Source organism: Halichoerus grypus, chromosome 1, assembly GCF_964656455.1.
Source record: "Halichoerus grypus chromosome 1, mHalGry1.hap1.1, whole genome shotgun sequence".
NCBI classification, from domain to species: domain Eukaryota; kingdom Metazoa; phylum Chordata; class Mammalia; order Carnivora; family Phocidae; genus Halichoerus; species Halichoerus grypus.
The window spans coordinates 167,846,962-167,873,890 of NC_135712.1; the positions used below are offsets into that span (position 1 = coordinate 167,846,962).

At 39.0% G+C, this 26,929-nt stretch overlaps 1 pseudogene; it reads left to right on the forward strand.

The window, feature by feature from the left end:
* The first annotated feature begins 24,750 nt into the window (after positions 1-24,750).
* LOC118540943 (transducin-like enhancer protein 6 pseudogene) lies at positions 24,751-26,562 on the forward strand (annotated as a pseudogene).
* Positions 26,563-26,929: the final 367 nt, after the last annotated feature.

The following is a 26,929-nucleotide window of genomic DNA, read 5'->3' on the forward strand; positions in this document are numbered from 1 at the left end:
ACCACTTGGAATGGGTATGATAAGAGCAGCTGTTTCTCTCCTACCAATTTGTTTTCTGTGGAAACAGAAGTATAGCTGGAATGAGCAATAGGGAGTAAAAAAAAAAAATGTATTTGTATGTGTTAAGGGAATTACTTTTTGTTATTATCTCTATGAATTAGTCATTGTCACCAGATGTGGTAAATGGAAACTGTAGAACAGTTTCAGCATTCACCTTTTATCTTTTCTCAAGTAATTATTATCAAACACAAAAATAGAATGGGGGATTTAATGAGATATTTCATGGAAAAAAGTCACAGGGCCATAGTTATAAAATCCACTTACTGAAATTATACTATTTTTAGCAAGTGCATTTGGAAATGGTATAATATCTTTGTTCTATACAATAGTCTTAGCTGTTTTCCATTGTGCAACATGGCATTTTATGATACCTATTGCTTACCCACTCAACATTCCCAAAGCCCCTGGGTTTTCATTAACTCGTATCTTTGATTTTGTTGTGAATGTGTAGGGTTATACAGTAATACATTCGCAACGTGCAAGGATGACTTGAGGACTGCCACAATGAACAGTAGCCTAGGGGTATGCCAAACTTTTTTTTTTTTTTTAAAGATTTTGTTTATTTATTTGAGAGAGAGAATGAGACAGAGAGAGAGAGCATGAGAGGGGGGAGGGTCAGAGGGAGAAGCAGACTCCCTGCTGAGCAGGGAGTCTGATGTGGGACTCGATCCCGGGACTCCAGGATCATGACCTGAGCCGAAGGCAGTCGCTTAACCAACTGAGCCACCCAGGCGCCCCTGGGGGTATGCCAAACTTTGATATGAGCTGGTGTTTTCTGTATTGTCCAAATTTCTGTAGTATCTAAATTATCATAGGCTGTTCTTGCTCCATGTGCAGTAGAAGAATTTACTTTGTTTAAAGATTGGAGATGAATGAAGATTAAAGTGCTCAGATGTTGACATGTTCAAAGAGCAGTGTGATGTGTGATTAGCAATTTCAATACTGAAGAAGGTATCACTACCTGCATTTTACTATTTATTCCACATATTACTAAAATAGTAATGCTAATATTAGTATTTTGTTTTAAATGGTTTAGAATTCACAAATTTAATAAATGAAATTAAATATTGAATATATTCCAAACTAGGAATTTATAAACACTTCAAAACACATGTAAAATGTAAATTTTTGAAAATACAAATGTTACACAAGCATACATATTTCTAACATTAAATTTTAGCCATACTGGTACTCAGCATCCTTCATCTTCAGTCCTCAGCAGTTTTTATTTCTCTTTCTTGGTTGACCTTAAGGGTCATCTCTGCCCTTAGTCCATATCTTCCCCTAGCCTTGGTGACTATATTTGCATGCTTTTCTAGGTGCCCCCCACCAGTTTCATTTTTAATCTTGATGATGATGATGATGATTGGTATAATTACTATTAGGTAGGATGTGAAGAGAGGATGGAAGGGAACAGGAGAGTTGCATGAGCTCAATGAAATAAAAGGGCTAGGAAAGTTGTGGTGAGGGCATTGGGGATGGGAGGGAGAGGGCAGGAGATATGGATTGAAGAGAGGAATGAGAAATGGAAGGACATTACTGAATCATATCTGAAATAATGATATTACACTAACGAAAATCCTGGCATTGATATGCTAAAATAACACGGGCTGACTTTTGGTCCAAACAAGATGTCATAGGCCCACTTCTGTTCTTCCCTGCTAAGCACAACTACAAACCCTAAAAATGGTGTAAGAGACAACCAGAGGATAACTCTGCTAGGTAGTAAGAAGAAGATGAGCTACTTTGGGATCCTAGGTCTAGAAGAACAACATAGTGGCAGGAGGTTTTGTGTCTTCTTACCCAACAGAAGAAGGTCACAGACCTGTCATTTCCTGACTCCTGACGTAGCAACAGAAGACAGCCTAGGAAGACTTTCCTTCCCCTGAATTGAACAGAAGTCCCATTCACAACATCAGGTGAGCCTGATACCCCTGGAAAGAAGGATATTTGAGAGCTCTGGCAGAAACAAGGGGCTACTTCTTCTACACCAAGATTGGGACTCCCCTTTTTACCAGGAGGTACAGAGGAAAGGTGGCAGAATTAGCAAGAGAAACCCAGGTATAGCAAGCTTCCCTGTCCAGGAAACCGCTTTGTACCTGCAGGCTCTTTTTTCCCTGACCCCCAAATTCCAAATGGGCCAGCAGAACCAGAAAAAGAGACCTGGTTACAGCATGTGGCTTAGGCCAGACAGCCTTTTTATCCCTAAAGACTTAGGACTCACTCCTTTTCTCAGAGACTGGGAGGCTGGAGGACACTGGTAAGGGAATCACACCATACCACACTCTCTCCCATCAGGAAACACTTGATGACCCAGGTGTGGAACTTCTTTTTTCCCCCTTCAGATTGCACCACAAAGGACCAAAGGGAGCCACATGGTCACCAGATAATCACGGTGGAGAAACTAGTGTGATGAGGTGGGTGGGAAGATGGTGGCAGAGGTTGAGATCAGAATGGTAGAAGAAGGACTGATTACAAAGATGCTTGTATGCTCTGTGAAGAATGTTGAATTTTATCTGGTAGACAATAAATAGCCACTAGAGGTCTCAGTGGAGGGGAGGAGGCAGAGGGATTTAGGAGGACTCTTTTTTGTGTAGGTTTGACAGTGTAGGAAGGACACCAAACGTGGATTTCAAAGCCACTTTGACCTACCAGCTACATGATATTAGGCAAATAATTTAATCTGTTTTATGCTTTTTTCCCTCATTTGTAAATTGGGCAAGAACATAACCTCAGACTATTTTATAGGCATTGTGTGAGGATCAAAGACTATCATGTGTACAAAAGTGTTTTGTGAACCATAGTTTGCATTTCCCAAATAATGGATGAATGTTGTCTCATTTGTACACGTTTCCATGGTAAATTAAGATTCTATTATATATGTCAGACTTGACATCATATATAATATGGTCATGAATAAATGATGATTATCTAATACATTAAGTGGATTCATTTAATTTTTAAAAGAAGTGTACAACACCAATATATAGCCAATTTTGTTCTTCTCTTGTGCTACTGGCATATGCAGGGAACATTTGAGTTTAAAGAAAATTAAAAGAATTCATCACATATCTCCCTTTTGGCTGGAAAAGTTTTTCTGCTCAGATTTTTCACTTTGCTGCAATGAGGTTTCATAAGGGTTGCCCCGTCACAGCAAATGTATGTTGCTTATTTCCACACATAACAGATTATGCTTTCATTAACACTCCAGCTGCTGCATTTCTCTTCTAGCTTTTTAACATCCATAAATTCACATCTTTACATGTTCTTGTTATACGGATAATGTTATACAAAGGCACAGAAATGCAATCTGTTTCAAAATTCCAAGATGATTTTAATGCGGACAAAGACATATCTAAGATAATTACATTGAGAAGTTTGCTTCCTATGTATTATTGTGTATAGAGTTATTGTTTTTAATGCAGAGTGTCACTGTCCTTGTCTTACCCTCTTTGTTTATCATCCTCACCCCCAAAATCCCCTTTCTGTAAATTTTGGTCCTTTCTATTTATGCTCACTTCCTTGGTAATCTCAACTACTTCACATGGATGGACCTTAATTCTACTTATTCAAACCTGGCCTTTCTCCCAGATGTTAATGGGAACTTTCCAACTTATAGACATTTCTTGGCTACCCCAGCTTGGCTACTCCACATTTACATAAAATGTACCATAGGACCCCATATTATATACAACACTCTGTTCTTTTCTATCTTCCAAATCAACCCCACTCCTTTAAGTGAGCATGATACACAGAACTTCTGCTCATCCAGATCTGAGACATTAGAATCATCTAGGTCTTCTAACTTTTTCTGCCTGTCATCATCATTTTCCAATCAGTCATTAAAGTCCTCTCAGTCCCCCCTTCAAGCAATTTCCCCAGCTTTTCATTCTCCTTGATCACCATTGTTATGTTATAGTTACACTTCTATTACTGTACACCTGAACTGTAGCACTAGCTTCTCCAGTCTTCCAATCTCTAATCTATGCCCTACCAAAATGTTTCTACTGCCTGCCACTCTGATGCTCAAAAACTTCAATAGGTATCTACTGCCTGGATCATAAATTAAAAACTTTCTGACTGGCTGTGATAAATTGGACTACTGTTTCCAGTTTTTCACAATAGGATGTAAATCCCAGTCTTTTCCAGGTAATTTTGCAGTACCTCTTCATGTAGATAGAGTATACTTTGCCACACCATTAATGTTGAAGTTGACTGTGTGACTTGCTTTGGCTGAGGGAAGATGAGTGAGTATGATGCAAACAGAACTTTGCTTGCATGGATTTCCCTCTCTGTGAGCTACCATGAGAAAAGCATGCCTCAGGAAGCCACTATCCCTGTAGGCTAGGCCCCAGAGTGCAGACACATTAGTGAACTGGAGCCTAACCCATAATCCGAGGTACAGCTGCCCTGTCTGTCCCAAAGATTCAAGAGTGAGAAAAAGATGAATTAGTCACAAATCTCCTGTGATTAAGGGGTTGTGAGTTACACAGCACTATTATAGTAATAGTAAACTAATACACTGACTTTCTCAAATACTCTTTCACATCTTTTAAATACTCTCATATGTAAAGACTTAAGGCTGGTAAAATAGTCCCTATAACATGTCTCCTTCACTTTTTTGACTATTTTCCTTACCGTTTTCCTCTACTTGTCCTTCAAGGACCAATATTTTTCCTCTCCAGTCAATTCTTCTCTGATAACCACAACCCACTGGGAAGTCTCCTTTCTTCAGACTCCTTAGTGTCCACATCTCTTGTTTCATACCTCAAACTTTGGTATTGTTAATTATCCAGAAGCATATATCTGGTTACGTTACCACCCTGTTCTGTGCTTTTATGAACATCCAATGCTTATCCCTTACCACATGTAGTATTAAGGCATCTTGTTATCTTGTCTGTTTCCATGTAAACTTCAAGATGCTGAGGGCAGAAGCTATATCTGACTTCATGTCATCTGTCCAGAGGCAAATGCAGGACCTGACACATAGTAACTGGTGCAGAAGTATCTACTGAATAGATGATGACTGATTGCATCTCTGCTTTCTAAGAAAACTCCATGCTTTTTGATGGCAAGAACCACTTTTCACTTCCCAAAATACCTAGTCAACATCTTCCAGAGAAGAGACAACTATGATATAATTGTGGCACATTTTGTGATGGCTTAATATAATTTCCCAACCACTAATAATATATAGGCACCCTCCTTTATGTAGACATTTCTATAGCATACATTTACATACTTTTCCTATCATTCTACATTGTGCACTTGGAAGATGTTTAACCAGATTTTCTTTTCATGTAACAAGGAAAAAAAAAATTCTCTTTGTTAGCTTTGTGGGAACCTCTCCAGTCTTTTTCTGGGTAAGGAACCTAGGAAGTCTCATTCCTTCCAGATTGGGTCTTGGAACCATGCTTCAGGAATCACCAAAGACTCAAGAGTCATCCAGCTTTCCTTTACTCTTCATCACTGTTCTTCTCTGAACATTTTTGTATCTCTCTATATTATTTGCTGTGTTACAAATTATCCCCAAATGTAGCCCTTTAAGACAGCATACATTATTTTATACAATTTCTGAGATCAGGAATCTAGGAGTGACTTACATGGGTGGTTTTGGCTTAGGGTCTGTCATGAGGTTGTAGTCAAGGTGTCAACTTGACTGAGGCTGGGAGATTCAATTCCAACCTCATTCCTGTGACTGTTAGGAGATCTCAGCTCGTTGCTGTCTAGGTCTTTACATAGGGCTACGTATAACAAGAAAACTGACTTCCCGCAATGTAAGTGATTCAAGGGAAAGAGCCACTGAAATGGAAGCCATAGTACCATTTTTATGACCTCATCTCTAAAGTCACACATTGTGACTTCTGCTTTATTCTACTTCCCATTAGAGGTGAGTCACTAAGGCTAGCCCACCCTCAAAGAGAGGGACAGTAAGCTCCACCTCTTCAGGGGAGGAGTATCAATTTGTGGACATATTTTTAAATCACTTCACCCTCCCCTGGACAGGCTGTGGAGGTGAATGACATTTTTGTGGTCCTACATCCCTGGTTGCTCAGGCAAATAGTCTCCTGTGCCTTTTTTTTTTTTTTTTTTCCTTCCTGGCTTCAGGGTGTTGCTATCTAAACATCGAAATGATATAAAGATTTAAAATGAATAAGATGCAAAGGGAAGGGGCAATTTCCATAGATTTCCAAGCATTTCTAAAGCCACTTCACTGACTAAGGTCTGTAGTCTATGACTTTCTTTCTTAAATGAATGTCTCCTCAACTTTGGGCTCTCTGCTTTCATTCCTGAGGATAAGCCCGGGGAGTGGGGAGCTTTGGTGTTCCCTGTGGACCTACCCTTGCCTGGGTCATGATGTTGCTTCCTGAAGGAAGATTCCTCTCTTCTTCCTGAGGTCCTAGATGCAGGGAGTGCTGAATGCAGGGTGGCTGGAGGCCCTGGAATAGTCCCTTTGTCTTAGCTGTCTTAGCTGAGTCTTCTTCACATAGGGCCTTGAGATCTAGGTAACATCATTTTCATGAGTCCTTAACACCACAGTAGGCTGGGAAATTTTTCTCCTATAGGTGCCTTTCCCTGGACGGCAGAGTGGTGTACTGGAAATACATGAGCTTTGGAAGCTTTGGAATTAGGGAGATGCTGGTTCAAAACCCAGCTCTAATACTGTCTGGATTTCTGAATTTGGACCAGTTATTTAACCTCTCTGAGCCCCCAATTTTTTTCAGCACGAAAATGAAGATAAAGTGAGGATTGAATGAAACAATATGTGGAGGTAAATAACAGTGTCTGGCATATAATAAGCATTAACCGATATTCATTCAGTGAGTGCATGAATGTGCTTCAGAGCTACCTGCAATACTTAAGGAAGACTGTGATTCTGAACATCCCTCTCTTGCTTGTAGAAACTGACAAAGAACTGGGTTGTGTATTTCTGGGGCAGTATCTTGCTTGTCTATTTGTATTACATGATTTGCTGAGTTTTCGAATACATTCTCTTGGAAGATTTTCTATCTGCTTTGCTTTTTGTGACACAAAAGAATTATAATTCATTTTGTATTTGAAAGCTGACAACACAATGTGAGGATAGCCAGAAGGAGCATTTTTTAAAATTCATATTTTAAGTAAGCTTCTAAGAAATCAGAGCCTGGTTTCTATGAAGAAGTATATTTTTCTAATTACTCCTCTATCTTAGCTGTTTTGTGTCAAGGTTTTCTTAGGCAAGAGAGAAGGGGGGATGTGGGATGAAAGAGGTGAGACTGAGCAGAGAGAACAAAATGCCACTTCTGATACTTAACCTTCCTGCTTAGGGAACTTTCCCTATGTATATATTTTCTTCTGCACTCTCAATGTAGAGAATTGCCCCTGCCTGATGGATGATACAATGCAATTTGCTTCTCTTGCTTTCTTTCACCCCAGAGATGCATGGTTTTGCCTTTAATATATTCAAGGGCAGCCTTTGCTGTGTCTGGATTGGCATTTGTAATTATACACTGTGAAAATATAATGTGGAGAGAGAGTTTAACTCTTCTCCCAGATTTTAAAAAAGTTTAATGTGTTAATGTGTTCAAATACCCCCACCTGCAGAGCAGGAGATCCAGTGCCATTTGACTTCTTTCTTCTGCATGATAATCACATTCGGTTTAAAAATCACATTCTCTTTAATAAAAGAGTGTGTGCTACTTTGTTGTGTGCTGTGCAGAACCTCTGCAATGCTTAACCACCATACCTCCTTAGTTATTTTCCAAGACATTTGATGTTCTCAACAGCATTAATTGCACTGAGGTCTAATAGGTTGTAATTAATATGTTCAGACCTTGCTTTGTGAAGCTGGAGCCAGTGAATGGTGGACATCTCACAGCACAGAGACACAGGTGATCACCAGAGGAACTCAAATAAAGGATCAAAAGCTCTTTACATAATAAGCAATATGATAATTTGATGACTGTGTGGTTGGGTAATTTTACCTTCCTAAGTATATATTCCACCATTGTCTTCCTTAAGTTGTTTGAAAAAATATGAGAATAGCTCAATTACAATAACTAGAATTACTCCAATTTGGCAGAACACCCATGTGAGGTGTCAAAAGACTTTTCTCCACTGCAAAAATGAGGATTTTTGCTTATTGATGTGTACTTGATACCACCATTGATCTAAATGGACTGAATTCAAACTTTAGCATAAAAAGCTTAAGTGATACAAAAGATGGGACTCTCAGGACTTAAAGTTGTTAACTATAGTGAAAGTTCATTATTTTTGCATTTCTTGTCCCATTCTGTGAAAAACTTCCCCTACTTTTTGTTGGGGAACCACCCCTCACTCACCTTTAACTTCTATGATTTAATTCCCACCAGTCCACTACAGGGCTGGGCTCGGATTGGTTTAAGCCAATTATCATATCCCTATTCCCTGAGCATAGTGATTGACCTGAGATGGGCAGAAGGCCCACATCTGGTCAGTGAGCATCATATCCCAGATTCATGCTTGACCATTGTGGGGAGAGCAGTTCTTCTCCCACTGGTTGGAAAACTGAGAAGAGGTAAGGTCTTGAGTTTGGCAGCCACCTTGAGACTAGGAGGAGAGGGCCTGAGTAAGAAAGAAATCACAGGAGTAGGGGAGTAGAGGTGATCTCAGAGACAAAGAGAACAGAGGTCTTGGGAAAGTATTTGAGTCTCTGTCTTAAGCTGACTTTAAATATAATGCTAGCCCTAGAACTTCCTGGTTCAGAAGTCAAGAATTTTCTCTTTTCCTCATGGAGGGTTTGATTTTCTGTTACTGGCAAATCAGAAGACTTCTAATTGAGTCAGACACAAAGAGGATTAGTGCTCACTCTCTGCATTGATGGGATCTATATTTGAATGGGAAGGCATTATCTGGTGTGTCTTATTTGGTTCAGACTACCTGGCATTTCAAAGTCTCAGTGTTTTCTAGTTGATCTTTTTCTGTTTTTTGTAAAAGTAAATTCTGGTCACTGATTACCAATATTCTGTATCCTGCATATTTCCACTCTTTAAATCTTATCCAAGCCTCAAGTAAGAGGGGAAATTTCATTTTGACAGTTTCCTACCATATTGTCTTTTTATCTTCTCCTTTCCATATCCAAGTTGCCCTGCCAAATTTAATAATCAGCTTTGTGACTATATTATAAATCTCCTTTAATATTCTTCTTTATTGTAATAAATTTTAATCTCTTAGCTTCAGGATTCTTTCCTCTTCTGGACTATTGAGATTTCCCAGGTATTTAAAATGATTCACCTGCTTGAGTAGTTTATTATCTACCACTCTCTATCCCCCACCCCAAAAAAAGAATCATGGCTTTTTATAGAAATTACCACATTCATATTCAGGCTTATTTTATGTTGTCATGGTTTGAATTCTCTGCAAGTTGTTTCCAGAGTTTGTACAATGTTGTAACTTTGGCATAAAAATGTAAATAATTTAAGGCTACCCCCAACATACATGTATGAGCACAAACACACACACATGCCTCCATCATTCCAGTTTTCCAACTGAAAAGAGATTTCCTTAGGCATTTAATCACTGCCTTAACCTCTCTCCTGTGTGGGACCTCAAATGGTTCTTTCATTATTTATCTTAGAACTTCCAATCTCTGACTGGATCAGGTAGGACCTAGTAATGTCATTTTTTCCATCCCTTTGCCTCTATGCAAATAAAGACTTAAATAAATCCAAGAAGCCTGTGTTTACCTGCTTTAGAGAGCCTCCAAAAAAGGAAATTCAGAATCTTTTTTGAGGATCTATTTCATGGTTTTCATTGTTGTCTCCACTACCTCCCTCCATTATCAAGAGCAGTTTCCTCTCTTGATGTCTACATCCTGTACCTGTCTATCCATTTCTCAGTTCCATTTGCTCCACTTCTTTGATCTAGTTTTGAAATGCAGGAACATCCCCAGGACATGAACTACATCTCAGTTGTAGAGGACCACACCCAAACTTCCAGCTTCCAACTGAATATACCCACCAGGATATTTCATGGGTACCTCAAACTCAGTATGTGCAATGAAGACCTCATGGAGTTTCTACTCTTCTTTCCCTTCAGAGATAAGTTTTAGTTTTGTTTTGTTTGTTTGTCCTCCTATGTTCCTTCTTCCACTTAGTGGTGCCATCTTCAACCTAATCACTAGCTAGACAACTGGGTGGTATCTTTGACCTCTCCACTTTTACACTGCCCCCCCCCCCCCCGTGATGTCTGATCTGTACCAGATTGCATTCTTTTCCTCAAATGTCTTTCCTATCTGTTCTTTTATCTTCTCCTGGGACAGGTTCTCCAATGGCTACTTAACTGGTCCCATTGCTTCTTTTTGCTCCTCCAACTATCTTCCATATTATTGCCATGTTGATCTTCTACAATATAGATCATATAGTGTAGGTTCTCTGCTCAAAAACCATCAGTAATTCCCCATTGCCATAGACTAAAATCAAACTTCTTGGCATGGCTGCAGACATTAACAGCCCAGACTTGATATCATACTGACCTAAGTTCAGTATGCCTTAAGCCACTTACTAATTGTCTGACTTGGGAAAATCTCATGGTTTCTCTATGCCTCACTTTCTGTACTGTAAGGATAATAACCACCTTCCAGAATGGTCATAAGAATTAAACTATATGATGCTTGTAATGCAGTAGCACAGTGTCTGATGCCTTTGCAGCCCTCAGCAAATGATCATTGCTAGTATTAGGATTGCTGTTATTACTGTATACCAGTATAACAGTTGTTATCAGCTTGGCCACCTTTACCTCTTGAGAGCTGTGTGACTGTGGTCAACTTCTCTTCACTTGTTTCCTTATCTGTAAAATGGGGAAAATAATCATAACCTCATAAAGTTTTAGGGTGTTAAATTGGCTAATAGAGAGCAGTGTCTGACCTACAGGAAAGCATTGTAAAAATGTCAGATCTTATTCTTGTTCTTCTCAAACCATGAAGTCATTTCTCTAAGTCATGGAGTCATACTTCTGTACCTTTGTCTATACTGTTATGTGAAAACATGTCCACTCCAGTCTGTTTTCTATCATGGGTTCTTAGTTTCATTTGTGCCATGGGCCCATTTGGCATCTGGTGAAGTCTCTTTACTTCTTGTCAGAACAACATTTTCAAATGCATAATATAAAATCCATAAATTTACATAGAAAGCCAATTATATTTAAAAATAATGAACAAAAATTTAAAAACTTAATTTGTGTTAGAGTAATGTATGTGCTTTTCTAATAGACTCATAAATAAGATATAATGGTTGGTCTAATAATTACTGTAATTTCAAAGGAGCAATGAACATAAATATTTCAATTATCTGTAATATAGTAACATGCCATGAGAGTACCTGTGATTTCTACTGGTGACAGAATCACAGGTTCTACAAAAACTTTTATGTGTGTGGCTTACATTAGTAAATGAAGGAAGTGCTAAATGTCACAGATTGATGAAAATCAAGATGTGATTTTTTTTCCCCCACTCAAGTTCATGGACTCCACCCAAAGGTCCATAGAGTTCAAGAAGTCCTTATCTAGATCCTACACATACTTTATTTTTTTTAAACTTTTAAAAAAGATTTTATTTATATATCTGACAGAGAGAGAGACAGCGACAGAGGGAGTACAAGCAGGGGGAGTGGGAGAGGGAGAAGCAGGCTTCCCGCCAAGCAGGGAGCCCAATGCGGGGCTCGATCCCAGGACCCTGGGATCATGACCTGAGCCGAAGGCAGACACCTAATGACTGAGCCACCCAGGTGCCCCGATCCTACACATATTTTAAAGCTGAGTTCAAACATGCTTTCTCAAAGTCCTCCTTAATCCCAGACAGTTGTAATTAACCTACCTCTTTTATCCACTCATGGCACTATGTTCTTTTTGTTTTTTTTTCAAAGACCCATATATTTTTTTCCTCTGATATCTTATTAGCTATATGCACATGTTCCTCCTCATCAAGGATGTCAGACCCATGGTCAGTCTTCATACTGGTACACAGTACCTGTGACTAAAGAGGCCATGGTTGGGTAGAAATGTGAGCATGAAGTGGGCAGCCATTACTTATCTCTATTTCCCTAACTGCCCTTTGCAACATAAAGTACAGCATTTTTGAGAATGTAGCTCATTTCATTTTAGTGTTATTTACCATGCTAGTTCTGCTGCCTGGGCAGACAAATCGCCCCTCCAAAAGGCAGGTTCTAATCCCATATACAGTCCCAGCTCAGTGGCAATTTATATGACAAGCTCTCTGAGTTTAGGCAAATATCCTGATATTTTAGCTCAGTTATTCTGACAACAACAATTTCTGCCTTATGGAGTGCATATGTCACCAGAGAAAATCAGCCGCCTGTTACAGGAATATAAATTTTCATGGTGAACTTGAAATGCAAATTATGTGCCTTGATGCTCTTCACAAATCTTTGCTTGCACCTGGCAGCCATCTTTGCAGAACTTTGGGTAAAAGGAAAGAGAGGAGAAAGAGAGAGAGAGACAGGGAAAAAGAGAGAAAGGAAGAGATGGATAGAAGGATGTAAGGAGGAAGGGAAGATAGGCTTTATTTTCTGTGTTGCCTGGTACTCACCAAAGAGCATACAATAAATTTTCTTGAGTTTCATGTATTATGATTTTAAGAAGAGTAAGTAGATATTTAATTTAAGAGTTAACAAAAATTAATGTCTTATAGTCAAAACTTGTTTCAGCATTTTTTCTTTTACTAATTTAGAGCAACTTTGATACTATTGACATTTTAGGGCGAATAATTCTTTTTTTGTGGAAGGCTGTCTTGTCCATTGCAGGCTGTTTAGCAGCATCTTTGGGTTATACCCAGTACAGGCCAGTAATGTGCCTCCCCAAGCTGTAACAACCAAAAATGTCTCCAAATATTGCCATATGTCCCCTGGGGGGAAAATAGCCCTACCCTACCTCCTGCTCCAAACCAATAGAGAACCACTGATTTAGAGGATAATGGTTTCCTATTGTGTGTCAGACTCTGCTTTTTCTATCACATATGTCTGCTAACTTAGTCTTCACACAGTCCCATAAAGTAAATGCTATCATTATTCCCATCATATAGTTGAGAGATAAGATTCAAGGAGATAAAGCATAGTGAACCAGAAGGGAAACTAATGAGAAGAGATGGAAAACTAATGCAAAGGGGCAGTCATTACATAATGTAGTCTAAGAGTAGGGGTAGGAAATCTGTGGTGCCATTGTATCACCAAGATGCCTAAGAAATATGTCATATCTACTCTCAGCAGTCTATCTTGAAGAGCCAAAATGACTATTAAGTTGGGCATTACTAATAGAATGAAATTGGCAAAGGAGTTAAGATTTCATTTACCAACTCTGGTTGGACTAAGTCTTCTCCAAAAATTGATTTTTTGTGTGACTGTGTGCTTTCATAGGGTATTGGTCACTTGTGACCACTGTGTAAGTTCACTATCTGTATTACCAACACACAGGGAGGGTCTTTAACATGGACCCTCAGTAAGTGTTTGTACAATAAATATGTAGTATGGGAAATCTCACCACTGGTAAGTCCTGCCTTAAGATATAACATTGCCATCTTTCTTTATTTTCCTTTAAATGCATATACTCTTAAAATATATATAGTGCTAGGGGTGATGACTTAATAGTAACAGACTTATGCAACACTAAAAGTACAACTGTGGAGATCAATATTTTCATGTGGTAGATGAGGAGACTGAGGTACAGAGGGGAGAAGAAATTTTTCCAGTACAAATTATGGACTAAGTCTGGATAGAAAAGTAATCTGTGGAAACTAAGTCTCAGTGTTCCTTTTTACTGTGTCATCCATCACTTAACGCTTTATACTGAGAACTTTATAGGGCATTTTCTGTTGGAAAGCAAGATCCTTGTTTAATTTAAAAGATGTAGAAGGAATTGGAGAAATAGGAGCAGGAAGAAGGCTAGCTCAGTAGGACAAAAGGAAAAGATTACAGAGAAGAGCAGGGAGACCTGTGGAAATGTTTCATCAACAGCTTCATTGGCTTGGGTTGAATTCAGTAACAATGTTTTATTTTTTTATTTTTTATGTCTTCATTTAATTTTCATTTGGAATGTTCTAAAATCAGATTTTTAAAAGTTAAAGTCGAAGATAGAGACAGGTCAGAGACAGATTAGGATTTTGAAGATTCAGCAGCATAGGACAAAGAGAGGTGGGCTGAAAATGAGCTAGGGATTTGTATTCAGAATGGTAATCAGCTTCAGATCATCTGTATGCAGTCCCCTTATATTGAAGCCCTAACCCCCCATGTGGTTGCATCTGAAAATAGGGGCTTTAGGTGGTAATTAGAATTAGATAATTTTATAAGGGTGAGGTCCTTATGATAGTATTAGTGCTCTTAAAGCAGAGAGTTTGCTCTCCCTTTGTCTCTACCTCATGAGGACACAGTGAGAGGGCAGCCATCTGCAAGACACCGAAGAGGATACCCCACCAGAACCTGACCATACTGGCACCCTGATTTCAGAGTTCCAGCATCCAAAACTGTGAGAAAATAATTTCTGTTTTTGAAGTCACCCAGTCTATGGTATTTTGTTATGGCAGCCCAAGCTGACATATGTTTCACCCAATAGAGAATATCAATAAAGGAATATAAATTATTTAAAACAAAAAACCAAATAGAAACTTGTAGCTGAACAGTATAATAACTGAAATGAAAAATTTACCAGAGGGATTTAACAGCAGATTTGATCAGGAAGAAGAAAGAAGCAATGAACTTAAAGATGGATTAATTGAGATGATTCAGTCTGAAAAACATATAAAAGAATAAAGAAAAATAAAGAGAGCCTAAGAGAATTGTGGGAGACTATAAAGCACATCAACACACTCTTAATGGGAGTTCTAGAAAGAGAGGAGAGAAAGTGAAAGTGTATTTGAAGAAATAATGGCTGGAGTTCGATGCAAAACAATCTACACATCAGATAAACTCAGTGATTCCAAATAAGGTAATCCCTAAGAGATAATACCTAGACACTTTATAGCCAAATGGCCAAAAGCAAAGACAATCTTGAAAGCAACAAGGAAGAAGAAAATTATCAAGTACACAGGGTCCTCCATAAGAATAAAAGCTGATTTCTGATCAAAAGCATGGAGCCCATAAGGCATATTCAACATGTTGAAAGAAAAAGACTGTAAGTTGAGAATTCTATATTCAATGAAACTACTTTTCAAAAATGAAGAAGTGAAGACGTTGTCAGTAAGCAGAAACTGAGACAATTTGTTGTTTGCAGACTTTCTGTAAGAAATAATAAAGTCCTTCAGGCTAAAATTAATTGATACTGGGGTGCCTGTGTGGCTCAGCCAGTTCATCTTCTGACTCTTGGCTTCAGCTTAGGTCATGATATCAGGGTTGTGAGATCGAGCTCCACGTTGGGTTCCATGCTTGGTGTGAAGTCTGCTTGAGATTCTTTGCCCCTCTTTCTCCCTCCCCCTCTGCTCCTCACCCCGCTTGCATGCTCTTTCATTCTCTCTCTAAAATAAATAAATAAAATCTTAAAAAATAACTTGGAAAAGTAGAAATTTTAAAAAGTTTAATAAATAAATAAATAAAATGAAATGATACTACAGAGTAACCTAAATCTATAGGAAGGAATAAAGGGGACCAGTAGGTCCTCTTTTATTTGTAAGTAAATATAAAGGCAGTATAAATGTATGCTTGGTCTGTAACTCCCTTCTTCTGTTATTTGATTTAAAGACACCTACATAAACAATAGTTATTAATTTGTGTTGATTGACATACAATTTATAAAGATGTGATTTGTATGACAATAATAGCATAAGAGGGGAAGATATACAGGAATAAAGTTTTTGTATACTATTGAAATTAAGTTGGTATTAATCTGAACTATAATGTTATCAACTAAAATTTTAATCTGTAAGGCAACCATTAATAAAGAATAATAAAAGAAATGGCAAAATAATTAAAATAATACACTAGAAAATGTCTGTTTAACATAAAAGAAAGCAAAAGTGAAGGAACAGAGGAATAAGAGACCATGAGATATATATAGAAAATAAATAGCAAAGTGGCATGTGCAAATTCTACTTTATCAGTAATAACTTTATTTATAAATGGATTACATACTCTAATCAAAAGGCAGAGATTGGCTGAGTGAGTTTTAAAAAAATGATCCAAGAATGCCATCACCGAGATGGCTCCATAGGGCATTCCTGACTTCACTCCCCCTCATAAGAAAAACAACTGACAACTATTTACAAACAAGACACCACTGAGAGACTTCTAGAACACAGGGGAGAAGTTGAAACATTTCCCTGCACCATAGAAACCAAGATGGACTGCATTAGAAGAAGAGGAACAGGTACATGCTGACCACATGGTCCTTCCTCTAGGTCAGTGCAGCACAGTGCAGGAGGAATTCCCTTTTCTCCAGTGGGAAAAGAGAGTCCAGGAGTTGATTGTGAGTTGCTCTGTGGGAACTTCTACCCTGCACTCACCTCACAGGCAATTATAAATATGTGCTCAACATTGATGTACCTAATATATAAAACAAAAACTAGCAGAGCTAAAAGGAGAAGTAAAGAGAAATAAAATAGTAGTTAGGAATTTAAATACCCTAGTCTCACCAATGAATAAATCAGACAGTCAAAATAAGGAAATAGTGGGTTTGAACAACACTATAGACAAAATGGACCTAACAGACATATACAGAACCTTCTATCAAACAATAGTAGAATACGTATTCTTCTCAAATACACATGGAACATTTTCTAGGATATAGACCATATGTTTGGCCACAAAGCAAATCTTAGCAAATTCAAGAAGATTGAAATTATACTAAGTATCTTCTCTGACCACAATGGCATAAAAGTAGAAATCAATAGCAAGAGGAAAACTGGAGAATTCACGAATATATGGACATTAAACAACACTCTCTTGAATGATCAATGGATCAAAGAGGAAATTGAAAGGGAAATAAAATTTCTTGAAACAAACAAAAACAGAAGCACAACATACCAGAATTTATGTGATGCAGGAACAGCAGTTGTAAGAGGAAATTTCAGAGCAATAAGCACTTACATTAAGAATCAAGAAAGAAGGAAAGACAATCAAGAAAGATCCAAATAAACAACCTAATTCTATACCTTAAGAAATTAGACAAAAACAAACTGAGCCCAAAGTTAGCAGAAGGAAGGAAATAATAAAGATTAGAGTGGAAGTAAATGAAATAGGGAACAGAAAAACAATAGAAAAGATTAACTGAACTAAGAACTGGTTATTGAAAAGATAAAATTGGCAAACCCTTGGAAAACGTAGAATAAAAGCTCCTTGGAATGGGTCTTGGTGATAATATTTTTGGAAATCACACCCAAAGCATAAGCAACAAAATAAAATATGTGGGACTACATCAAACTAAAAAGCTTTCTATGCAGCAAAGAAAACCATCAACAAAATGTGAAGACAACCTATGGAATGGGAAAAATATTTTCAAACCATATATTGGATAAGGGGTTAATATCCAGAATATATAAAGAACTCCTATAACTCAATAGCAAATAAAAAACCTCCAAATAATCCAATTAAAAATGCGTTTTTCCATTTGTATGTCTTTGGAGAAATGTCTGTTCATGTCTTCTGCCCATTTCTTTACTGGATTATTTGTTTTTTGGGTGTTGAGTTTGATGAATTCTTTATAGATCTTGGATACTAGCCCTTTATCTGATATGGCATTTGCAAATATCTTCTCCCATTCCATAGGTTGTCTTTTAGTTTTGTTGACTGTTAACTTTGCTGTGCAGAAGCTATTTCTTGATGAAGTCCCAATAGTTCATTTTTGCTTTTGTTTCCCTTACCTTTGGAGACCTATCTAGCAAGAAGTTGCTGTGTCCAAGGTCGAACAGACATTTCTCCAAAGAAGACATACAAATGGCCAACAGACACATGAAAATATGTGCCACATCACTTGGCATCAGGGAAATACAAATCAAAATCACAATGAGATACCATCTCACACCAGTCAGAATGGCTAAAATTAACAAAACAGGAAACAACAAATGTTGGTGAGGATGTGGAGAAAGGGGAAGCCTCTTACACTGTTGGTGGGAATGTAAGCTGGTACAGCCACTCTGAAAAACAGTATGGAGGGTCCTCAAGAAGTTAAAAATAGAGCTACCTTATGACCCAGCAATTGCACTACAGGGTATTTACGCCAAAGATACAAATGTAGTGGTCTGAAGGGGCATATGCACCCTAATGTTCATAGCAGCAATGTCCACAATAGCCAAACTGTGGAAAGAGCTGAGATGTCCATTGACAGATGAATGGCTAAAGAAGATGTGGTGTGTATGTGTGTGTGTGTGTGTGTATATATATATACACAATGGAATATTACTCAGCCATCGGAAAGGATGAATACTTACCATTTACATCAATGTGGATGGAACTGGAGGCTATTATGCTGAGTGAAATAAGTCAATCAGAGAAACACAATTACCATGTGGTTTCACTCATATGTGGAATATAAGAAACACCGCAGAGGAGCACAGGGGAAGGGAGTGGAAGGGAGACAAACCAGGAGAGACTCTTAACTATAGGAAACAAACTGAGGGTTGCTGGAGGGGAGGTGGGTGGGGGGATGGGGTGATTGACTGATGGGCATTAAGGAGGGCACATGATGTGATGAGCACTGGGTGTTACATGCAACCGATAAATTATTGAACACTACATCTGGAAATAATGATGTACTATATATTGGCTAATTGAATTTAAATAAAATTTTAAAAATGCATTTTTTCCAAAGAGGTAATGAATGACTAACTTGTACATGAAAAGATGCTCAACATCACTAGTCATTAGGGAAGTAAAAATTAAAACCACAGTGATAGATCACCTCACACCTGTGAGAATAAAAAAGATAAAAGATACTGGCATGGATGTGGAGAAAAGGGGGAACCCTTGTGCACTGTTGGTGGGATTGTAAATTGGTGCAGCCACTATGGAAAACAGTATGGAGATTCCTCAAAAAATTAAAAATAGAACTGCCATATAATCCAGCAATTTTAATTCTGGGTACATATTCAACAGAAACAAAAACACTAACTTGAAAAGATAGCTACTCTCTCGTGTTCACAACACCATTATTTATAATACCAAGACATTGAAACAACTGAGTATCCATTAGTGGATTAATAGATAAAGAAGTTGTGCTATATATGTACAATGAAATATTATTATTCAGCCGTAAAAGATGTGGAAATCCTATTTGCAACAACATGGCTGGAACTTGATGGTATTATGCTAAGTAAAATAAGTCAGAGAGATAGAGACAACTACTATATAATCTAATCTGTATGTGGAATCTAATTAAAAAAACTATCAAATTTATAGCAGAAGTCAGATTTGTGGTTATCAGAGTCAGGGAGTGGTGGGGCGAGGGAATTGGATGAAGGTGGTCAAAAGATACAAATTTGCTGTTATAAGATAAATAAGTAATGTACAACATGATGACTGTAGCTAACAGTGCTGTAGGATACATAGAAAAGTTAAGAGAGTAATTCCTGAGTTCTCATCCAAGAAGAACTTTTTTTAAAATTTTAATTCCAGTATAGTTAATATACAGTGTTATATTAGTTTCAGTTGTACAATATAGTGATTCAACTACCCCATACATTACCCAGTGCTCATCACAAGTGTAATCCTTAATCCTATCACCTATATCACCCATCCCCCCCCCCCACCTCCCCTCTGGTAACATCAGTTTGTTCTCTATAGTTAAGAGTCTGATTCTTGGTTTATGTCTCTGTCTTTTTTCCTTTGCTTGTTTGTTTTGTTTCTTGAATTCCACATATGAGTTAAATCATATGGTATTTGTAGTTCTCTGACTGACTTATTTTGCTTAGCATTATACTTTCTAGCTCTACCCACATCATTGTAAATGGCAAGGTTTCATTCTTTTTGATGGCTGAATAATATTCCATTGTAATATTTCCGTTGTATATATACCCACATCTTTTTTTATCCATTCATCTATCAGTGGACATTTGGCCTGCTTCTTTTTTTTTTCTTTTTAAAAAATCATATCTATATGATGATGGATGTTAAATAAACCTTTGGTGGTAATCATTTTATAATATATGGTAATCAAACTATCATGCTGTTTATGTTAAACTTACATAGTGATGTATGTCAATTATTTCTCAATAAAACTGGAAAAAATAATTCAACTAAATGCTGTCTAAAAAGATACAGTTTTTATTCAAAGACACAAGTAGGTTGAAAGTAAAAGAAAAAAATACACCATAAAAAAGTAACCCCACAACCTGGAGTGGCTCTACAAAACATACTTTATGATAAAGCTTGTTACTGAACACACAGAGGGATATTTTATAATAAGGTTAATTTCACCAAGATTATATAATAATTATAAACACCTATAAACCAAACAATACAGTCCTGAATGCATGAAGCAAAAACTGATAGAATTGAAGAGAAATCAACCAATTCAACTTTAATAGTTGGAAACATCAATGCTCTATTTTATATAACAACCAAAATACATGGGTATAGGATGAACAAGGAAACAGAAGACTTTACCAACACTAAACAAACTATACCTAACGTACATCTACAGCTCTTCACTCAGTAACTGCACAATATGTATTCTCAAGTACACTGGGAACATTCTCCAAAGTAGACCATATATTAGGCCATAAAACAAGTCTCAATACATTTAAAAGAGTTGAAATCATGCAAAATATGTTGTTCCTTGACAGCAATGGAATGAAATAGAAAATAAGCAACGGGAGGATATTTGGGAACATCACCTTCCTAAATAACCTAAATAACGAGTGAGTCAAAGAAGAAATCACAAAGGAAATTAGAAAATACTTTGAAATGAATGAAAAAGAAAAAAATGTACACTTTATTAATATAGAAATGAAAATCCTTTACAAAATACCAGCAAACCAAATCCAACAGCATATAAAGTGGATTCTATGCTAGGATCAAGTGGGATTTATCCCACAGCTATACAAGGCTTGCTTAACATACAAAAATCAATCCATGTAATATACAACATTAATAGAATGAAAGGAAAAAACTCATTTGATTATACTAATAGATGCAGAAAAAGCATTTTACAAAGTCCAAAATCCTTTCGTGATGCAAAACACTCTCAACAAACCATGAATAGAAGCGAACTTACTCAACATGATAAAGATAATCCACCAAAACCCCTAGTTAACATCATACTTAAGTGTGAAAAACTGAAATATCCCTCCAAGATCAGGAAAACGACAAGGAAGTCCACTCTCATCAATTTTTTTTCAGCATTGCACTGGAGGTTCTAGTCAGGGCAATTAGACAAGTAAAAGAAAAAGAAACAGAGGGATACCATACGATTCATGGGGCAAAAGAATAGTCTTTTCAACAAACAGTGCTAGGACAATTGGATGTCCACATGTAAAAGAATGAAGTTGGATCCCTACCTCATGCCATTAATAAAAATCAGCATAATAAAAAAAGAAAAAAATCAGCTCAAAGTGGATCAAAGACCTAAAGGTAAGAGCTAAAATGAAAAAACTCTTAAAAGGAAACAAGTATAAATTAATACTTGTGACCCCTGATTAGGTAATGGTTTGGCAAATGTGACACCCAGAGCATAAGCAACAAAAGGAAAAAATAGATAAGTCAGACTTCATTAAATTTTAAATATTTATTTTTCAAAGGATACTATGAAGAGAGTATAAAGACATCCCGCACAAAGGGAGAAAATATTTGCAAATTACATATCTGTTAAGGGACTATATCCAGAATACATAAAGAACTCTCACAACTCAAAAATAAAAAGACAAAAACCTAATTAAAAATTGGGGAAAATATTTGAATGGACATTTCTCCAAAGTAGTCAATAGCACATGAAAAATGTTCGACCCATTAATTATTAGTGTATTCCAAATCAAAATCTCAATTGGATACCACTTCACATGCATTAAGATCACTATGATAAAAAAGACATGGGGCGCCTGGGTGGCTCCGTCGGTTAAGTGTCTGCCTTTGGCTCAGGTCATGATCTTAGGGTCCTGGGACCGAGTCCTGCATCAGGCTCCCTGCTCAGCAGGGAGTCTGCTTCTCCCTCTGCCCCTCCCCCCTACTCATTCTCTCTCTCTCTCAAAAATAAATAAAATCTTTAAAAAAATGACAGACAATAATAGCAAATGTTAGTGAGACTGTGAAGAAATTGGAACCATCCTATTTGCTGTTAGAGTTGGAAAGCGGTGCAGCCACTTTAGAAATCAGGTTGGCAGTTCCAATGAGCTATCATTTGACCCAGAAATTCTACTCCTTGGTATAGCTATAAGAGAAATGAAAATATGTCCACATGAGACCCAAACATGGAAGTTCATAGAAACATTATTCATAATAGTCCAAACAATGAAGTGACCCCAGTGCCTAATAATTAATAGGTAATGAAAATGTGGTGTGCCATTAAAAACTATAAAAATAAGTAGGTACTGATACAAGCTATAGCCTCCATGAACTTAAAAACCTCATGCTAAGTGAAAGTAGCTAACCGAAAAAGGCCACATATTATATGATCCCATCTATAGGAAGTGTCCAGAATGAAAAAGTCTGAGGAAATACTAAGTTCAATAGTGGATGACAGGGCTTCAGGGGAAGGAAGGAAGGAAGGAAGGAAGGAAGGAAGGGAGGGAGGGAGGGAGGGAGGGAGGAAGGGAGGTAGGAAGGGAGGGAGGGAAGGAGGAAGGGAGGGCGGGGAGGATGGAGGGGGAGGGAGGGAGGATGGAGACTGCTAATAGGTATGGGATTTCTTTTTGGGTGATTATAAGGTTCTGGAATTAGTGGTGTTGATTGTACAATGTCATGAGGGTACTAAATGAATTATATACTTTGAAAGGTGTGAATTTTGTGGTATGTGAATGATATCTCAAAAAGTATGATAAAAACCCACATTCAAGTTATTTCCCTCCTAAAAGAAGAATAGATGTGATTGTGTCAAATAAGTAAGAGGAGGAAGAGCATTCTCAGATTTTCACAAAAGAATATATTTGGGCACTGGGAAGTCCTAGAGATGTGTCACTCAGATCTGTTTCAAGCTGAGGGCATACTACAGTTGGTGCCAGACACAGGGCAATACAGTGGATTCCAAAACAAGGTATTTCTTTCACTCCTGGTGATTCAATTCTAAATGACTTAGTAACTATCATCATAGTTATGGCCATTGGTTTTATAATAGATATAATCACTCCAGAAAAATCTAGAGCTGTGCTGTCCAATACAGTAGTAACAAGCCACATGTGTTCATTCACAGTCAAATTTAAATTAAAATTAAATACAATTACAATTCAGTTCCCCAGTTGTACCAGCACGTTTCAGATGTTCAGTAGCTCAGCTGGCTACCATATTGGACAACACAGAACAGTCCCATCATTGTAGAAAGTTCTGCTGGACATGATTGGTTTTGAGAGAGATGAGTAGAAAACAGAAGGAAGGGAAGGGGAACAGGAAAGGGGTCTAAAAAAACCTTCCAAAATTTAAAAATCTTGTGAATTCCAAAACTTTCTAAAAGCTATCCAGCAATCTTAACTGAACACCTGTCTACTATGGATCATTCTAGACAATAGGGATTGATTATTTGTTTCATTGATTTTTTTCCAATATTATGGGGTAACAATGAATACAGAAAACTGTGCTAGGGACATGGTATAAAATAACCAAACTGTCATAGTGTCTCTTCTCAAGCAGTTTACGTTCCAGTGGAGGAGATAGCCCTCAATCAACAATGACACAAACAAATATAAAATGACAAATGTGATAATCACTCTGGTGGAGAGGTATCTGGTCCAGTGAGAGCATATGAGGGGTATGCTTGATCTACTGTGGAGCATCTTTGCTAAGGAAGGGGGCACCTGAAATGGAATTTAAGTGAATAGATTAAGGAAAAAGAGAAGAACAAGTCAGCCCAAAGACAGTGTGCACAAAGGCCCCGGAGCAGAGGAAACATGACAGGAAGGAGGAACTGGCAGGTCCACTGTATACCATCACAGAAAGTGAAGGGAGGCTGGGTATGAGCTGAGGCTAAAACGGTTGAGTCACTATTCTCTATATCTGAATCACCAGCATCACCTGCAAACTTGTTACAATATAAAATCTAAGTCTCTACCCCAAGCTACTGTATTAAAATCTGTATTTAACAAGATCCTCAGGTGATTAGTAGGCATCAATTTCGAGATGCATAGTCTATACCAAGAATCCACAAACTGTGGAATGCAGGCCAGATCCTCCCGCTGCCTGTGTTTATATAGTTTTATTGGACCCCCATTTTGCCTGTTCATTTACTAAGAGTCTATAGCTGCTTTCTTGCTGCAGTGATGGAATGGAGAGGTTGCCACAGAGATTGGCTAGCAACGCTGAAAATGTTTACTCTCTGGCCCTTTACACAGAAGTTTTCTGACCCCTAGTTCATACTGTGCCGTACCTCAAAGACAGCATTAAAGATTTGGCACTTATTCTAAGAGCAGAGGAAACCTGTGAAGACTTCCCTTTTGGAAGGCTTGCTCTGGCTGCACAGAGATAAAAGGCACACAGACAGTGGAGGGGTGCTCATTCTCAGCCTGAACTTGGATGACCCTCCACAATTTCCACCTTGCTGTTCTGGGCCTCCATCCTAAAGGAGAGTCCTTGGAGAAAGTTCTTGTGACTACTGAAGATGACCTCTTGGGGCTATCTCAGCCTGCAGGAGCACCCTCAAAGGATGAGGAGGCCCCTAGGAACTTTGGCTCATCCTGAACTGAACTATTGGGGTGTTCCTGGATCAGCTCTGATAGCAGTTCCCCAGGTTCCTCCCTCACCTGATGGTGCAGATGGAGAGCATGTACTACATATTCCAGAAGATCTAGCAGAGTCTCCAGGAACATCACAAGCAGTCAAAAAACTTTCTGTGGACCGTGGAGACCTAGAGCCGACCTCTGGGCTTCCAGCCCTGGAGTACCAGGTGAGCCGGATCTCCTCTGGTGAGACTGCTCGCCAGGATTCCTGGGGGCCAGCCAGCCAGCCCTGAGGCTTTTCTGCACCCAGTGGCCAAGACCCTTCAACACTCCAGTCTTCAGGGGTCACACTTCAAAGATGTCATGGCCACAAGGTCGTCAGACTGGCACAAGCAGCCCTCTGGAGCAGATGCTGCCCCAGTCCACCAGCTGGACATGCAGCCTTCTTGGGACTCTGAGCCCCAGTTTTGGAAGGATATTCTGACTGAAGGATATTCTGACTGAAGGATATTCTGACTGAGCAACTCTGGCAGATCTTTGCTGGGACCCACAAGAAGGTGGACCAGCTACAGCACAAGATGACAGAACAGGCACCAAGCCCAGAGAGCCAGGACCCAGGACCACATTATTGGGACTGGAGCCATGTACCAAAGACACTGGTTCTCAGCCCACTTGTGCCCCCTCCCCCCCAGCTCGAGAGTTCCTAAGAAGGGGGCGCAGAGCCAGGCACCAAAGCAGAGAGGATGCTCTCCTGTGTGGCCTAGGAGCCTATCCATTTTTGCAGCCCATATGCTGGGACCCTGAGGACTTTGGGGACATGTGGAAAAGACCAGATGACTTGCCCTGGCAATCCAAGGAGTTAGCCATCCCACATAGAATGGAGAAGGTGTGGATGCTAAAACACAGGGAGCTGTTGCTGCCATGGCTGTGAGCAGCTTCGTGTGACACGTGTTCACCTGTGACAAGGGTGGTGTCAAAGTGTGGAGGCTGGTTGGCCAGGTAGTATAAAACAGGTATCCTGAGAACCACCTGTGTGTACAGACCTAGTGGGCCTATTTGCACACATGCCTGCTGTCCTCAAACAGCAGGATTTTGCTGATGGGTGGCCACAACCTGTTTGGCATGGGTGTGTGGGACTTGACAGTGCCCTCCCTGCATGTAAGAGATGAGCTACCCTGTGCAGGTCTTATGTGCCAGGCCCTGGCCTCCCATCCCGAAGACAACTTGGCCTTCGTTGGCTTCACTGATGGCACAGTCAGGATCTGGGACCTGCAGGACCGGGGCATTGTCAGGGACCTGCTGGGCCACCTGAATGGAGCCAAAAGCATTGCTGTTAAAGACAGGGTGGGGAGCGGGGGATCTGGGCACCTGCCTGTGGTGCTGGGACCCAAGGACCACTGGGGAGCCCCAGGAATACAAATTTGAGTTTCAGATAATGAGCCTATCCCCTAGTCCCCAGGAGGACTGGGTGCTGGTAGGCACAGCCTATGGCCAGCAGTGGCTGCAGCCCACCTGAGGGGGGCAGAAGCACATGGTGGGGTGTAAGGATGGAACTATCTTGGGTCTCAAGTTCTCCCCTCTTGATTAGAGCATTGGGATGGATGATCTGGTCAACATCTATAGCATACCTGCAGGACCATGGTATTCTGGGTACCCAAACCTCCTCCATCCTATGCTGTGATGTGTCCCCCAGCAACGGCCTGATCATCACAGGGTCCAGTGACCACGCCTTGGTGTATCAGATCACCTACTGAGGGGCTTGGCACTGTGGTCCTGACTTGGGATCCATTTTTTGTCTTTTTTAAGGTGGAGGAAGTAGAGGCATAGTGGTGGGACGATGTGGTGGGTGGGCTGGGTTTCTTTCCCATTACACAACTGGGCCAGTGATATTTGTCACATGTAATAAAGTGATTAGAAAAAGTGAAAAACAAAACAAAACAAAAACCAGGCACAGACAGAACTTGCTCCAAAGGAGCTTAGAGTCAAGTGAGAACCCACTTTTGTTTCCCAAATTGGTTGTTGACTCCTTTCATGAGGAAGAGGATTATATTATCACCTAGTTGTTGTCGTTAACTCCTTCAGTGCCTGGCAGAGTGCTGTTTAGCCAGGGATTGGTGCTAT